The following is a 17,671-nucleotide window of genomic DNA, read 5'->3' as shown; positions in this document are numbered from 1 at the left end:
GCTGCACAAACAGAAGCTAGCTAAATATAGACCAGGCCTGCAAAATCACTTTCCATAGGTAAAGCCCACTAAAAGCCCTGCTCTCAGTGAAGCTGCAAAGCTGGATGCTAGCTGCCGTCCCTGGCAGCCCCTCCAAGGGGGCTCGGTGCTGCCAGCCCTGCCGGGGCTCACAGGGATCAGCTGGGCACACACACCATGATCCTCACCTGCCCAGGCAGAACAAGAGGTAGAAAAATGCTTCTGCACACGAGAAATCTCCATTACAGCTGGTGAGGGAGGCTGGCGCTGCTGCCCACAGACACGTGTGAGGTCTGCAGTACAGCTGGCAGCTGCACTTTCCTCCTTAATAGCCTGACAGCTTTGAAGTGCCAGCGGCACAGTCAGAAGCCCTCTTACCCTTACTAGTGGGAGGAAAATACTATGGATATACCTCAGGCTAAGAGGTGGATCTATCATTTGAGTCAAGGACATGAAAAGTAAAATCAGAGAACAGGTTTTGAAGAAAAAGTCCCTTTGAATACTGAGCTTACCAAACTGAACTAAAACACCTGAAGACAAATCATGGAAGAGTCCTCTGCCCACTTCCAGTTACGAGTGAGTCCTCGCTACTGTAGGATGAAGCATTTCTCCATCAGCCACAATCGATATTCTCTGAGGAGCTATCACATTGTGTTGGCATTTGCCAGCTGAGAGAACAGCAACCCGAAGGTCAGTGTGCCGAGCAGGCATCAGGCTCAGGTGCGGGTCTTGGCCTCTGGAAAGGAATTCCTGAGCACCTGCAACACTGCATTTCTTCTAAACACGGCAGGCAGTTCTGTAATCACTAAGATTACGTGGCATTAAAATCACTTCTATTTCCTCATTCAGATCTTTTTAAAAGCTTGACTATTTTAGACAAAAAAAAGCCATTGTTTTAACAATCAGCGATTACCCATTAACATTTGTCCTGCCTTAGCATATGTGTATTTTTTCAGTTCTCCTTTGGAAGTGTGAACAGGCAGAGTTCAAGAAGAATAGTGGTGAAATAACAGACCCTCTCCACATCACTGTTGACCTGGGGTGGGGTGTAACACTGGAAACAGCACTTCAGCTGTGGCCTCCCCATTAACCGAGTAGAGGGGCATTGTAACTTCCCATGATCTGCTGGCAGTGACCTTCTCAATGTAGCCTAATAAAGGTTTTGCCTTATTCGCAATCACGGTGCACTGTTGGGTTGTTTGCAACTTCCATTTCTACTGGTATCTTTTGGCATCCCGGGTACCACCCACATCCTTATCAGCTGGGCTACAAGTCATACATCACTTCCCAGCCTCTACCAATGCAAGGGGTTGTTCTGGCCAACGTCCACGACCTTCATGTTGGCCTAGTCCCCAGGTTTACGCTTCGGATTTAGGTTTTCCCATTTGCCGCATTAGTTGCTTCCCCTAATTTAGCGCCATCAACACATATGGAGAAGGCACACTCTGTGTCTTCACCAGCCCTCTGATGAAAATGTCGAGCAATGTGGACCCCAGCATTGAGCCCTGAGTACTCTGCTCACTACTTGCTGCCAGCTGGACATCAGCCCTTTGATCTGCTGGAGTCCAGCCAAAAGTGGTCCCGTCAGTTTTCAACCCACCGAACAATCTGTTCCACCAGATTGTGTCTGCAGTATCAGAAAGGCCATTTCCCACTGGCAGAATTTGGCAGCTTTGAATCTTTCCCACACTGGCAAGGATGAAAATATGCAAATGGAAAGAGAAGCCATGATATCTCTGAATTAAATTTTTAAAGTACAAAACAATTTGAGACCTAGGATTGTAGAGGTCAGCACTGAACTGTACCATGAACTTATCAGTAGAAGAACAACAGTCTGTGTGGCTTCTACCACACTGAAAAAGAATGTTCACAGATGAAATTGAGACCAAACAGAAATTCAGGTGCATTTTAGGCACAACTTGCAAGAATTGAGTAATTCCCAATGTCAATTACTACCATTTAAGCTGTACTTCCAAAAGCAAAGAACATCTCTTTACTAAGGCCTTGTTAACAAGATCACACTTTCAAGATGATTGCATTTGTAGGAAGAGGTTCTGTAGCTTTCAGAGAAGCCACTAAAAAGAAAAACTGTCATGCCATCCAAAATTGAAGTAAAAAATGGTAGCAAAAACACATCAACTGACTCCAGTGAGAACTGGGTGTTCAGATGATGAGATTACCATTTTGGGTGTACATACACTAATTAGCAATTAGGAGTAATTGCTTTCAGCTGCATTTTGCTGTTAAAAAAAAAAAATTAATAACTTGTAATTAACACTAATTTAAGGACAGATGAAAGCTCATGTTGGTGCTGAGGGGAGACACGCCTGACAGAAAACAGCTACCTCAAATGCAGCTTTGGTGGTGTCAGCTAGAATATTTCTGCCATGTTCCCAAACCAAAATTACAACAGCTTTAATCTCTCGGTATTCTCAGGCGTTTCCTGCCCATTAATCTTTCCCTTTGCCCATGGTCAGATCCTCAACAAAGGTACAAAAGAGGAAGAAACTCACTGTGCTTCTTACTACTCTGTACACTCAGCGAGATATCAGCCAGACACTGCTCCTTGGCATCACCCATGGCCTCACGTAATGGCACAGGTCCTACCGAGCTGATGGCAGCTGCACAAATGAACTTGGAGCGGAAGCCTGTGACCCACACTGCCCTGTGATACACCCTCTCCTGTGGCTATATGAGAGGAGATAAACATATCCAGACCCAAGATTAAAACGAGTTATCTGGAAGATTTCCTGGTCATTTCACATAATCTGCCCTGACAACATTTCCTGCCTTGAAATGAAAGCGATCCCCTGCACAGGCCGCACGACAGGCAGGGCAGCCATTGGGTTGGTCATGTCAAGGTGAATCTCCAGTTGTGTCAAAGTAGGCAAACCAGTGCAGTTCCAGGATGATGCTGAGGAAGAAGCTACTTGGCCACTACAGCAGCGTGGCTCCATGGCTCCCCTGGGGCCAGCGAGGAGCTACACGGGATACGGAGCCATGCCTGGTCAGGCCTTCAGTCAAAGGCAAGTCCATCTCACGAGTGCCCTCCACACAAACTACAACCCAGGATACAACACACTCTGAAGCAATATTGTCAAAAGTTTACCTACTCTAACACTCCACTCCGTAAAAAGGCATAACTGTTACAGGCTTACATGCTTCAGGCTTGTAGGCTTATACCAAAGAAGTGTGTTCCCAGCACGTGGTTAACCAAGCTGTAAAACCCTCATGCAGGTGGTTCAGTGTGCACTTTCCTGGACCATGATCAGGCTAGATCAGACCTGGCCCATCTGACCCAGAATCTCATCTGCTGATACCACATATTTACCAATACACGGGACAAAGGACAATGGGGACTAGTTCTCAATTGAGCTTCAGATTATCGAACAGCAGGGAAGTAAAAAAGCCCAAACCCTGAGTCAGTGATGCATCTGTCCTGCATGGCCAAGGAATGCCCATTTCTCTTAACTATATTGCCTCCTGTTGACTACCATTGTATTCCTTCAAGGTGTTGTTTTTTATTTCCCAGTCTAACAGCATCTATATTTGATCAAATGGGCAGCCTTCAGCAAGGGAGAAACACATCCCTGGACCCATAGGAGCATTCCTCAGGTTCTCCAGTCCTTCTTCACTGAGCAGGTGCTGAGGTTCCCAGCTGGGGCTGGAGCTGCGATGTGAGTTAATTGCCCAGTTCCCCACACCATTCCAGCACACCTCCGGGCTACCACACATCACCTTTAGTAGTGGGGCTGAGCAGATTTAAGTTTCCCCAGTATAACTACTTGTGTACAGTTCATGTAGCTTCCAACATAAAGAGTCTAATAAATATTATTCTGGGGCACCAACCAGGCATTCGAATTATTCAGACAGTGGAGAAGCTCAGAGATCTCATTTGATCATTGTTTCCTCTAATTCTTGACAGTCTCAAGTTCAGGGATCTTTCATTAATAAAAGGCTAGCTCCTTACAGTCACCCCAAGGGTCTCAAACAGACTCAAAACAGAATTCAGTCATTTTTATCACCAAAACTTCATAGCAAACAGAAGGTTCACTGTAAACAAGATTTGCAATACATTATTCAGACATTTTGGTGCTTTTTGGAGCAGAGGAAGCCCCTGCTTGTGACTGTGATTTTCAGGTTAGCCATGGGTAAAAATATTTAAACTTTTCACGCTCCCTCTAGTCTATTGATTTTGCAATGAACACCCCCTTACCTGTTACAGACCACTAACGAAGCCCCCTTTTTGTGATTCCTTGCCCTCCCCCACAACATTTGGAGAAATGCTGAAAAGCTGTAACCATCCTCAGACTCCACTGCAGCAAGTGCCAGGAGCTGGAGGAGGCAGAGAGCCGGGTGTCCTCTGCTGCAGCTGGGCAGGGGTGCAGGAAAACAGGAATTTCCCTTTAGAGATCGGCTGCAGAGAATTACCTGGTTGCCTGGAAACATGAGATTAACTACAGCTCAGTTTTCCCCTTCCTTCACACAGGCACTTAAGGAGCGGCAGTAAATTGGCCGCTTGGGAGACTTGGGACGGCCCATCTGCCGAATGAGATGTGGGGTCACCGCGCCAGGTCGGGCAGCAGGACAGGGGAAGACGGGTCTTCTGCTCCCCTTCCCCCTTCCCGGGCTGTGTGAGCTCCCTTTGGTTTGCGACAAAAAGTCTCTCCTCGCAGAGTTTCAGCCACCAGAACGAGAGTCAATCGTGCAGCTCCACAGCCAAATCGCCTGTGCCAGGATTTCGGCTTGGATGGTTATCAGTTGAGGGAACACTGCTAGGGCAAAGGGAATAAGTATCCAACAAGAAAGTGCAGCTAATATTTAAAGCAGATTATATTTTAAGCAAAAATTACATTATTTTCTGCACCTCTTAGTAATGTTTTCTACGTGAGCTGCCGAAGCATTGGTGATAGGCAGCAATAAACAGTCGCTGCCTATCTGCATCCCCCATACCTCAAGGAGCTGGAGAGAAAGACTGATGAAAAGCGCAGAGACCCAACTACTGCTTTGCTAACCCACATAACATGGAAGTAGCAAAAAATGATCTAGGTATAACAGATGTGGACTTAATCTCACACAGTTTACAGTCAAACCAGTTTAACATGAAAAAGCACCACCACTAATGCACACATGACAGCATAGTCCACAATGTGTGCTCAAGAGCTTCTGAAGAAGAATGCTCTCCAAAGCTGATGTAACAGGTCAAAGGACAGATGAACTGAGATCTGCCTAAAAAGTAACAGAATTCAAAAAAATATACTGGGAAGCATGCCTAATTTAGATGATTGCACATTCATTCACATTCATTCACATTCACAGACATCGGCTCTCAGAGTGTAAGGGAGATGCTGTGTAGTATGTACCTAAGAACCTTGTAGACAAGAGCCAGCAGTGTGGTTGTCATTATGCTGGATAGTTATTACAAGCAGAGGGTTAATTATTAGCAGGGCTGAAAATCAAAGAGAGTTTGATTCAGACTGCATAGCTACACACACAGAAGGCTCCGACCCTGAAGCACTTGCAGGCTCTTTCCTGACAAGTGACATGTGCAAGGTGGCACACCGTGCTACGGGAGAAGTGACAGGGAGACCGTAGCCACGTGGCCCTTTTAAAGAGTTATCACCTACATGACTGGTGTTGTCAGGCTTTCCACTGGGTTTTTTGCAACACCACTTGTTTAAGAACAGTTAACATCACTAGAATAAAGTTACATTTTGAGTTTAAATTCTGCACTTGAAAATTCTCTCTTTGACCTGGGAAAGATTTTATCTATTTTTTTTCAGAGAGGAAGGACTACAGTTGCCTTCTGCTCCGCACTTGCATGCTTTGCTATGATAAGCAATGAGCAAGGTCAAGTTTGCAGCCATCAGAGCTCTGATTTTCTTAGAAGTTATTTAATAATATTTGATGATTTCAGGCTGGTGGGATGAGGAAGAGAAGGACAAGGGAACAAAGTAAGAACATGGAAAAAGGACCAAAAGCTGAATTCAGCTGACAACTTTTTTTAGGTTAACGGAAAATCAGATTTGGAAGAGTCATTTGTTCTTTTCCACAGCAAAATGCTCTTTGGCCATGAATGGATCCCTGCCAAGCAAGTCAGAGCACCCTGCCTTGCTCCAGAGATGAACATCCCAACCATACCTGTTTTGTTGTGTTTTGTTTTTTTTTCACTTAGTTGTCCCATTAATTCAATATTAACCTGACTGACTCAATTCTAACAAACACAGTTTTATCTGTGCATAAACACTTGATATTCAATCTGCATCAGGAAAGAAAATGAGGAATGTGGGTAAGCAGGTAAGCCTGAGTTGAGAATACACAGTGGCAGAGAGGAACTGACTCTCACCAGTAACATCACAGTTGCCACCCAGGGCAGTGCAGATGTGCAAACCTGGAGGTTTCTAAAGCAGACACGGTGAGCAAGGACCACATGCAATTAATAGATGGATTGCACTCTTCTATAAACACCATGGAAGAAAAAGGGAAGGAGTTTGCTCCAGCAAAATGAAATAAAAACTACCAGCCAAGCTGCCGAAACAAGGCGGTATTTATGTAGGATGGGGAAGGCTTAGCTGAGAACACTCTGCTCTTTTATTTGCTCTCATACCATGTGTGGTGCATAAACACAGGCTGACATGACCGAGTGCTCCCCACGAGCAAGTGGGGCAACTTTCCTTTGGCAGAGAAGGATTAGTGTTTGCTGACTCTGTCAGAAGGAAATCGGGGTGACCTCTGCCTCCCCCCTGCCACTCCTGCCATTCCGCTAGCAGTGGAGCTTACACTGTAGTTTGCACTGTTTACATTGCTGGCCCCAAATCTTTTTCTGTGTTTCAGAGTTACAGCAGAGGCAGAAATTGAGCCTAATTCTCTAACAGCAAATTAGAGTCCTTTCCTAGCTCGGTATTTAGCATTTCACATTCTCAGGTACTGCAAATAACCATCAAAACCAGGGAAAAATCACAGCTCCAGAGGAAGTCTACACCACTAGCTGAGGAGGTACAGCTTCCAGACAGCTTGGGTTTAAGAGAGAGAAATGCCACCCATTAAGCCAGAATTGCAAAGAGAGTCCCAGAGGTCTTATGAGACAGGACAGCTTGGCTCAGGAATCACATCCAGCTGCTGCAATGTGCCACGACTCAAAGTGTTTGTCATTAAGAGTCAAAACTATGAGAAATGCAGAGCTTTAATGAGGGTAAGTCAACACAAGGGATTTTCCAAGGGTGTAATACCAGCAGTTATGGTGACTGCAGATAGGAGCAGACTATATTTTCATCAAGGAGACATTTGCCAAAATAGTTTTGAGGCGAGCAGTCTAAGCAACCTCCCTACTGCTTACACTGAAGCTCTCCCAAACGTGGCTCTTTCATTAGTAAATGGATTTAGTAAATTAAAGCACATTCGCACATTGCTCTGCCAGCCATCCTAAGAACAGAAAAGGTGAATTCAACACTGTGGCTACTCCTGGGATCCTGGAACAACACTGACAGCCTGGCAAGGGCTTGGGAAACACTCGGGCATCTCCAGGCCTCTGCTTGTACCTCCTCCCTGGAGTACTCCTTAAGTGCTTTCCATGCACAGATAAACTAAGGTAGGAGGAACTTCAAATAGACCTCACCCTACACAGTCAAATAAGCTAGGGAAAATGTATGTATGACTTGTAATATTTACATTTCAAGCAATGAAACTTCTTGTTTTCATATATTATAAATGCTGGAATTACTAACAAGCCTGCAAACTGAATAGGTGCATTTTTTGTGTTGCTTTTTACCATGAAGCACTACTGGGTAACTTTGTCCAGCTAAACAATGTTGTTCTGCTTACAGTTTTAATTTAATCCATCCAAGGGTTGGACTCGATGATCTCTGAGGTCTTTTCCAACCCAGTCGATTCTGTGATTCTGTGATTTGATACCTATCAAGGTCAAAATTTCACATTTTGCAACCGCAGTCAGGCTAGACCCTGGCTGTGCTTTTTGGTTTCTTGTCATTCTCAGTCAGTCACTGCTGTAATCTTACTTACTTGTAGTTATGCTACTGAAGCAACGATGTGTTTTCAGGAGATTATTCTGTATAAATGAAAGAACATACATTTTTTCAGTGGTCACAAATTAGACCACAAAAGCAACATAAGCAATGCAATAAATGATCTGGATTTATGCAAATTAATGTTGAATTTGTTTTATAGTTTGCAATCTGGAAACACGACCACTTGCACTAGGCTAACTTCATTGATTTCTATTACTCAGATAAGCATGCCACAAAAAAAAAAGTCCGAGGTGAGGCAGGAGCTTTTATTAGGTCAACAAACAGGAGCTGGAAAAACAACAAAGCAACCTATCAGCCAGCCTAATAAAAGACATTACCTCTCCCTACAAACCTTGCCTTGCTTATACCATGGCAGCAACTTAACTACCCAAATATTTCTCATCCTGACAACTAAATCTTAGATTTACTGGAAGTCCAAGAGCAGCCCCAGTTTATAACTGACTTTTGTAACTACACAGGATTTTGAGTGCAGAAGGGCAAAGCAAGCACAGGAACACCAGTATGGCAAACAAAGCCTGTGCGGTGTTGCCAGCGTGGGCGCTGGATCTGCGAGTTCCTCCACCCCCACACGCTGCAATCCCGGCATCCGTGGAGAAATCCCAGCAGCAAAACGATGGCCCTTGGGACCAAATTACCTCCCAGGAGATCCTGCCCGGAGTTACCATTACTAGTGTGGGGGGGTCTATATCCCAAAAAACTGATCTGAGAGATGAGCAGGAGGGAAGGATTCCATGGGGACTCCTGAGAGGAACAGCAGCGAGTTCCTGAAGCGGCTGAAAGCTATTTTTCATCCCACATTCACTGTCACAGCATTGAAATAGGAAAGCTTTTTCTGTGGAGTTGGAGGAATTATTGTATCCCAAGGATCAGCACATGAACAGGTAATATACAGCCATGGGGCGGTGCCGGAACAACCAGGGGAGTTTAGGGAAGCAGAGGTTTCCCTGGAGCATCCCAAAGTCTGGAGGGAACCCACAAACTGCTCCCAGGAAACAAGCACATTGAGATACATAACTCTGCCTTGTCAAATGCAAGTAAACATAACCACACGCACAGACATCTGGCCCTTTCTGAGCATCCTTGTTATAAGAAGCGCTTCTCTTTGAGACAGAAATGCAGGGAGATACTCATCGATTTCTCTGCTCACCTATTTTTGTTTGGAGTAGCCACATGATTCCTCCTCAGTGCCTCAAGGTGACATCAAAAGCCAGAATCACACACAAATGAGCCTCAGCCCCACTGCTCTGGCAGGATGGGGCTCCACACTCAGCCTTTCCAGTCAAACCACTCCTCTGCTTGCCTCTCAGTGCTGGCGGCTGTGACCAGCCCAGCTCCACCTGTGCTGACCTTGGTACAAAGCACACGCTTAGCCCGATGGTCCAGACCCTGAGGTCAGGGTCTTCTCCTCTTCCACACTTCACTGCTTGTTCTGCATCCACCTCTGCTGCCAGGACCTGGGTCAACTCCAAACAGGCAGCAATAGACCTGCACCGGTAACAGCTTGTCTCAAAACACTACCAGAGGAAAAAAGCATCCTTAATTCAGTTTACATTTAACTATCAACAGCTGAGATAGAGCCACCTTCGTTCTGCAGAGGAACCATTACGCCATCCAGAGTGGTTTAGTTAATTGACTTTCAGGAAAGTTAATTTGGATTAACTTTCGAGTGTACTCATGTAGACACACACTAGGTTATTCCTCAGCTACACCATATCAGAGTGGCAGCAGCCAGGTTCATTGCTCTGTGGTGCTGTAAATAAATGCTAAATCTGTGTTTTAATGGTATCAGACAGGCAGCAGCTGTTGCTGCTGAATGCCCAGCAGATTGCTGTTGCTCTCAGGACTCGCATCAGGGAAGGTACTGGATAGCCTAAAGATATTATTGTCTGGCAACAAGCATTTTCTTTCATAAACAGCACCTGAAAAGAGGAAAAAAAGAAAAAGTTGTATGAAGCAAAGCGATGACAAAAACTCTTTCCTGTTCCCCTGTTCTGGGCAGCAGGCTGCTGAATTTTTAAAGGGAAAATACAGGGGCAAATAGACATTACACAATCTTCTGAAGGAGCACGTTAGAGAAATGGAAGGCAGGATACAGAATTAAATGCATAATTCATGGATTGTGAGAGCCTTTAGGCAAGACCTTTTGGACTTGCTAATTGCTGTGCTGAGAAGTAGGCCAGAAACCACAATAATGACTACTACACCTAGACAAATACATGCATAAAGCTGTTGTAACATCCACCTAGGGGCTTCCACATCACCCCTCTTGCACACATGTGCTGCTGGCCCATCTGACAACATGCCAACCAAGGACAACCGTGTGGGATGTCAGGCTGATTCGAGGATCTGTATCTAATTCAGGTATGTATTTCTGTATACTCAGGTTTTTGGACTGCAGGAAGACGTATTTACATAAGCTGCCTGCGGCCACGCTGCAGCCCTTGGGGGGCCCTCACAGTGTGCTCGGAGCCTCCAGCGTGCAACTCTGCGCTCGTGGGCCCGGCAGAGAGCGGCGGCTCCGCCACTGCAGCTGCCAGATTTAGCCCCACTGAGCTCAACGGCAAAAAATTCAGTGGGTGCAAGATCAGATCCCAGTTGCAGGCAAGGATATTAATATGACAAGTAGGGAGGATGAAGGCAAGCGTAACAGCTTATAGTTACAGAGGTTTGCACATGTGCATAATTTAATGGATCCAAGTCATGAACAAAGCATCAAAATATCTTTTAGCTTCCTATGCCGTAACCACCTCCTCCTCCATGTCACCAGCAAACACCTTTGGATTTTCTCATCCCAGCAGGCAAAATCATAGGCTTTTATCTACCTACATGTTCAGGTCTCTCCTACTCACATTCTCTCATTTCAGAAAACGCTATTCCAACCTATTGTCTGATAATATCCTGCCGACTGCCGACGGTCACGGCTGCTTCCACTTCATTAGAGCCCACCAGAAGTTAGCCTCAAGGAGCTGAGAAAGGCTTCACTATGGCTGTTTCCAATTTGTTACTGAATCCAGTCAGTCTTGCACCATGTCTGAAGAGAGATGGACTTGCCTCTACAGCATGGGGATCAGTCACCTTCCTGCTCCACCAGCTTCTCCATCTCCAGCCACTCCAGAGCAGGCTGCTCCTTGCTGTCCTGTCTGTCCTCCCCAGCAGTGGAGGATTTTGTTTCACAAAACATCAGAAAGAATCTCTTTTTAAGCCCTTTCCTCCTCCTTTGGTTTTATCTACTGATGTGGCAAAATTACCTTAAAAATTCATTAATAAAATTTAGATCAATATCTTCCACAAAGCAGCTGATCTCCACGAGGTTGCAGAAGTAAAACTACCAAAGTTCAACAGAATCTGTCTCTTAATTGTACTGTGCTAAAACATACTATGTTGATTAATTTACTGAAGCAGATTACATTTTTACTGCTAATATACCTATTTACTTAAAGATGTTCCATCTTTTTCTCAGGGTCAAGAACATGAAAAAGCAAAACCCGAGAGAGATAATGAAAAAATAAGATGATTAAAGATCCCCAGGTTTTATGGGTTTAATCTGGAAACCACCAATCCTGGTTTGTGAGTATGAAGCAAGCTACCAATTATATGGTAGCGGAATAAAGTTTCAGAGCAAGTAAAACATCTTTTTTGTGATACTTCAAGTAACTTGAAGGTGAAGAGACAGATTGCTTTGTGACATCTTCTTTATAGGAATCCTAACTATTAATCTGCAAATATGAAATGCCTCACATTGAAGGCAGAAAAATTTAAAGTGCAATTAAGAAGTCAGTGGAGAAGTACAATGATGCTGAGGATCCCCAGACTTAGACCAGACTCAAAATGCTAATACCTAGCTCTGAAGGTAAATAACCTCTAAGCTACTTTATATAATAATTGAAGTGCAACATGACTCAAACAAACTGCAACCCATTCATTGGGCAACTCCCACCTAAACCATTTTAAATCTACCTAAACCATTTTAACTTCAGCAATGTTACTGTCCTTTACACACTCCCCAATTTAGGTTTTGACAGCTACAACAGGCATACAAGGAATTTACATTTTCCCCAAAACCAGAGGCTTACAGCTCAAGTAAGCAAATTAAAGCCAAAGCATGGGAAAGGAAAAGTGAGAACAACAAAAAATGTCACTAAATCTTCTGAGTTCCACCTTTAATAAATTTTGATAGCTCCCACATTGGGAGTAAGGTAGATAAGCAGTAGCAGGAAGTACTGCTTGGTGCAGTTTTATTTTGTTCTGTGACCTACCCATTTGGTCCAAGAGAGAAGAGTCAGTAAAACAGAACAGGTCTATTGCAATCGCAACACAAAGGGCAGTCTTTCACTTCATACAAAGAATACTAGCACAGATGGCGAATCAACATTTTGCAGGAAAATCCATGTGCTTCCACATTAATGAGACATGGGTTAGAAGAACACAGTATTATACGCTGTCGTCATTATGTCAGAAGTGATTTGTTGTCCAAGCTTAGGTATCCAGATGGTAACAAAAATACTCCAAACTTTCTATAAGCAGAAAGCTTTCACTATAATTAAAAAATGGTTTCAGCAAATACACTGGTCTGGTTTCTCCAAGTATCCCCAGCTCACTTTTAAATGCTCAACATGCCCTGTATTTTGCTTGCAGTGCTTTAACATGGAAGATGTATATTCACTAGAAAACCTCAAACGGCAGAGCTGGGGAGTGCCAGAGGGGAGCTGTGCAGAACCACCACGTTCCCAAAGTGCGGAGAAGAAGCAACTGGGGAGCCGAGGGCTGCGCGGTGCTGCCCTAGGGGATACACCAGTAAGGTCTTCAGAAAAGAACTGGTCTCTGGTCATGCATGATGGCACCAAAGCAAAACAAGGGAACTACGTGATCCATGTTCACATAGTTAAAAACAGCTCCACCTCGGAGCAGTGGCTGCTTCTGATTCAGATCACGGGCAACCCCCTCCCACCGTGACAGGGTTTATCCATATCGGAGCCAAAGCAATTGGGCTTTATGACTAAGTCCCATTATTAACACACTTCGGTTTCTGAAAGGAGCCTCAAAAATCTTCATAAAAGCTCCCAGTGAAATAATTGCATTCTTTTCACTTCACCCTAGCAGACTCCCACAGTTTGACTGTATTTTTTCTCTCTGAAGTGAATTGTACAGCCCCTCTCAAAAGGCTCGCCTTTTAAAAAACAGTCTAGAAAACACCAGGCTAAATTTGACATGTTTTTCCCTATGTTTCAAAGCCAGGGAAGGGTTTTTCTGAAAGATGGCACCTTTTCTATTTAAGTAAATTGAAAATCTGCGGCAGGAAAAAAAAAAAGGAAGAAAAAAGGAAGGAATAAACTGCTGGGACAGTATGTGGGTGGCAGGATTCGGTCTTTAATCTGACAGGTGTGTGTCAGCACTTCTCTACAAACATACCTATAAGGGATCTAATTGTTTTCCTCTTTGCATTGCTATAGGTTTGTACTGTTTTCTAATGATACCCCTTATTTTTAGGTTAGCATCCTGCCAGTCTCTTTGCCTGATGTCCAAAAAGCTAACAGGTTAACTAAGCAAGAAAAGCTGACACATTTCTTCATTACTGTATTTGCCCTTCTAAGTGTCTCAAGCAAGTTCATTTTGAAACTAAAAATCAGTTTGTCAACCATGCAACAGACAACGTGGCCCAAAGAGAGATTTACAGACTGGTAACCAGGGAGCAGGCAGAGGAGGCGGTTGCTCAGCTGATGGATATAAATAGTAAAATCCTAGTCAACAGGATATTATCGTTCTTTGGGGTTCCCAAAGAAGCCTTAAGTAATGGATCAGCTCCTGCGCACGCACTGATCACAAGTCAGTGCCCAAGTGCCATGGGGAGGCCTTGCCTGGGCTGTTTCAGGAGCTGCCAGGTCTCAGCACTTCCCGTGCTCCAGTGACAGGAAAGATGGAGAAAGTGGGGAGAAAGGACTCAGCAAAGCACCTGTCATCTGTTCGTTCCTTTAGCAATAATAATTGAACTCTAAGAGTCATGAAACTAAACAGCAATGCTCTCCTCTCCTCACGCCATGAAGCCAAGCCCAGATGGAGATCACCAGACACCAAAAAGCTTGAGAAAGTGGGAAAAGAAAACAAAGAAGAAAAGGAGTCTTCCAGGAGCAGGTCAGAATGGCTTATTTATCAAGCTGTAACACCACATGACACCAACTACAACTACCTTCAAGGCCGCTTACGCTCTATGGTATCACAGAACTTCCATCATATACTGCATTTCAAGGTGAGGCAATTAATGGCCTCTGTGACCTTTGCAGAAAGGAAAAACAGAATCTGACTGTTCTCCTATGTCTACTTTTGTTTCTCTAAACTCTCTGGCTTCCTTCTCATGCAGAACATGTCCTTATAATCATCCAGGGCAGAAAGACATCTTTAGGTAGATATCTCTCTACATTCATGTAAGATAAATACGTCTCATCCGTGTCCTAAGTAACCTCTCCCTTGGTCTTCCTCTCTACCCCACCAAGTTTTTTCAGACAGGGTTTCAGGACAGTGGATGTAACAATGCTCTCTTAAAATAATATCTGGATGATTTGCAGGACTGAACTGAAGATTATGATTTGACAGCAAGTTCAGCCTGGGATAAAATTTAATCAGATTCATTTATGCATGCAAACGGAAAGCTTTTATTAGCATACATTCCTCAAAGAAAACAAATCATAGTTCCCGGAGATGTTCACCATGAATTACCCTCTTCCAGATTCTAGTAGCAAGTTTTCTCTCTTCCTCAGCTCCGCTTTATCTCCTTTCTAGCAACACATGCTCAAAACAAAGCAAACAAAACTCCTGGAACAAACTCAGTGAACTGAAAGCATAGTAAGAAGAGGCAGAGGGAGCACAGCTGATTTCGATCTTGACTGAGATTATTCTAAAGCACTTGGAAAAAAAACAGTTTTACCTGAAGGTGATAAAATAGTAATTTATAAAGGTGATCAACAAGAGACTTCAAAAATACTTCTTCACAAATAGGGAGAAGTAGAAAAAAGCAGGTGGACTCCATTCCACAAACATTTTGTTCTTCTTGCATCTAAAAAACCCTAAGGCAAGCCAAAATGAAATCTGATTGCACTCAGTTAGCCTTTGCACCAACTGGTGTGCACTGGAGAAAACACCAACAAGGATGAGCAAACGCAGAAGGAAACCACCCACTGCCAAACATGGGAACACCACATGCTGGGACGAAAGGTGGGTTGGTAACTCCTGTGAATTAGCAAGTTTTAAAAGCTTACAATAGAGAAGTCAGCATATATGTATTACAGTTCACGCGAATTGTTAGATGACATTATGAGCTTTTGCTGTCAGATGGTGAAGGAAAGGAAAAAGAAGATGTGAAGACAGGAATTTGGTCAGGTAGTTACAATGATCACTTTGGAAAGAGAAGTCCATGGTTCAAGGCTTGCTCTACCAAAGTTTTCCATGTTCACACACAGAGAAGTATGTTATTAGGCTGTCTGGATAAACTTGAAACAAGCCCTCTGGCTTTCATGTGCAATTAATCTCTAACCCTGTCGTAGGGGTGTCAAATGCATCAAAACCAGGAGATGCTCAAATACTAAAGAAACAGAATAACTCCCTGCTAGAATGTATTAAGAACACATTTCAATTTTAGTCAAGACAAACGCAGAGCAGTGGGAAAGCAAAGCCTATGGGCATCAATATCTGAGTACCAGAACTCAAGCCTGGACCCCTTCTGTAAAACCACAGTTATGAAATGCAACTTCCACACCCAGAGCAGCCCCCTCCTTCTGTAAGGATGCAGCGTCAAGAACATACATGTGCAGCAGGACTAACAAGTCAAAATGCAGTGGGCAGCCCATGCCAATCTTTTTGTGGACATCAGGTTAGCACATTAATCTGTGTTCTCCATGCAGCTCCTGAGAGGCAGCCTGTGTTTAAGATCCAAAACTGATCATTAGTGTGATAAATGAAATGAGCAGAAACTTTGGCTCACAGAGCCCAAACTGCAGCAGCTCCGCAGTCAGTCACTCTTTGTAAGTTTTGGTTCATTAGTGAAATGAGAATATAAGAGGTCTAGTGAACATTCGGTTCATAATTAAGTGCCTGAATGGCAAAGCTGTCTATTGGCTTGGGTGATGCAACACAGGGGTCCCATCTGAGCTTGCTGTAGGTACCCAGACCACCTCAGCAAGAGGCTTTCATCATCAGTCTCAGCACAGAAGTGAAGGACTCCATATGCATGAAAAAACAGGGATCTTGCATGAAAATAATTGCTCTAGAGCCATCTGTGGGATAGGCAATGAAAAAATGCTTAGACACCCCCTGCAAAATTAAAAGAAGTTAAGGACTTGAAAATTATCCAAGATTTGGCCATCTGAAATAAAATCTGAATATATTTGGATGCTTAATTAGTTTCCAAACAGTCTTGTGAGACAGACAGGTTATCAGCTTTCCAGACTTCCCCAGCCACATCTGGATCCTTCAGCACCCGAGGACGGTCCCTCTCGGTGACACCCAGGACTGGATGGGAAGCATGTGCTGACCTTGTCCTGCAGACATGGGCTACCACCACTGGGGTCACAACCGCTTCCTGACTTCAGAGGAGTCACACTGGTGTGACCTCCAAGTTCTTAAATTAAAATGAACTCATGATGACTGATACTGTCAACTGCAGCGTTACAGCTGAAGGACTTTATAGCATCCCTTAGCTGTATCAGCAGCTAATACATGGTGCTTCCTCTTGATACTCACAGTTTTTGAAGACAATTAAAGCTCCTATCTTTGGTCCTTCTGGTAAACGCACAATGTTTTAAAGTTTTGAAAGGTCAAAATTGAACACATCAAAAAGACCATCTACCTTCAAAAGAAGAACTACAGCTTAGCCAGCAAAAATTCATACTCAGTCTTCTTTCAGCCAAGGTCAATAGTTGGATTAACTTCTGGAAGAAGCCTGAGCACAAATTCTTTTTAACTAACATTAGGTCCCTTTAAAACTTTTTTCTTTATAATGAGCTGAAATGGAAAACCTCACACAAGAGTCTCTGCAGCTTTAAATCACTCCTTGCCCTGTATCTAGGAAGATCTTTAAAGAAAAAAAAAAAAAAAAAAAGACAAAAAAGCCACCTGAGAGTAACAGGAACCAAATGCTGTTCAGTGGCATTAATCATCAGGGCTGGGAAGTCCCCTGCCCAGCGTAGAACCTGAGAACAAGGACAGGGACCAAACACTTCTCCAGCTACTCTGAACAATAACTGCCGGAGTCACTCAGGATTTGTAACAGAAAAAGGCCAAGTACCTTGTGAAAAAGGGAGAATCTAATGGGAATTTTGTCTCTGAAATCTCATCTTCTTGTTTGGGCAGGATTTTCACGATTCACTGATTTCAAGTGCCCCACGGAAGTGCTGGCCACAGCCCCTCCTGCGCTCCCATCAGGCTTCTGAGGACCAGGCAGCTGGGATCGGGCACTCTGCTTTTCCATGGCTCTCCCCCATCTGCCCACCTCTGTTTGCCTTGGTTACTCTCCTTGGGCAAAGAGCCCAGACAGATTTATGTTTATTTCCTTATATATATCCCAGACAATAAGTCTGAAATGGACATTTCATACCATGTTATTTATAAATTCAATATCT

At 44.0% G+C, this 17,671-nt stretch overlaps 1 protein-coding gene across 1 annotated transcript in view; it reads right to left on the bottom strand.

Annotated features, from left to right (window-relative positions):
• Positions 1–17,671, bottom strand: part of CLMN (calmin) — a 74,827-nt gene that overhangs the window by 48,265 nt on the left and 8,891 nt on the right. The window lies entirely within an intron of this gene.

This window comes from Columba livia, chromosome 5, assembly GCF_036013475.1.
Source record: "Columba livia isolate bColLiv1 breed racing homer chromosome 5, bColLiv1.pat.W.v2, whole genome shotgun sequence".
In the NCBI taxonomy this organism is placed as follows: Eukaryota; Metazoa; Chordata; class Aves; order Columbiformes; family Columbidae; genus Columba; species Columba livia.
The sequence above is the reverse complement of the archived record's forward strand: the minus strand, read 5'-3'. Positions and strand labels throughout refer to the sequence as shown.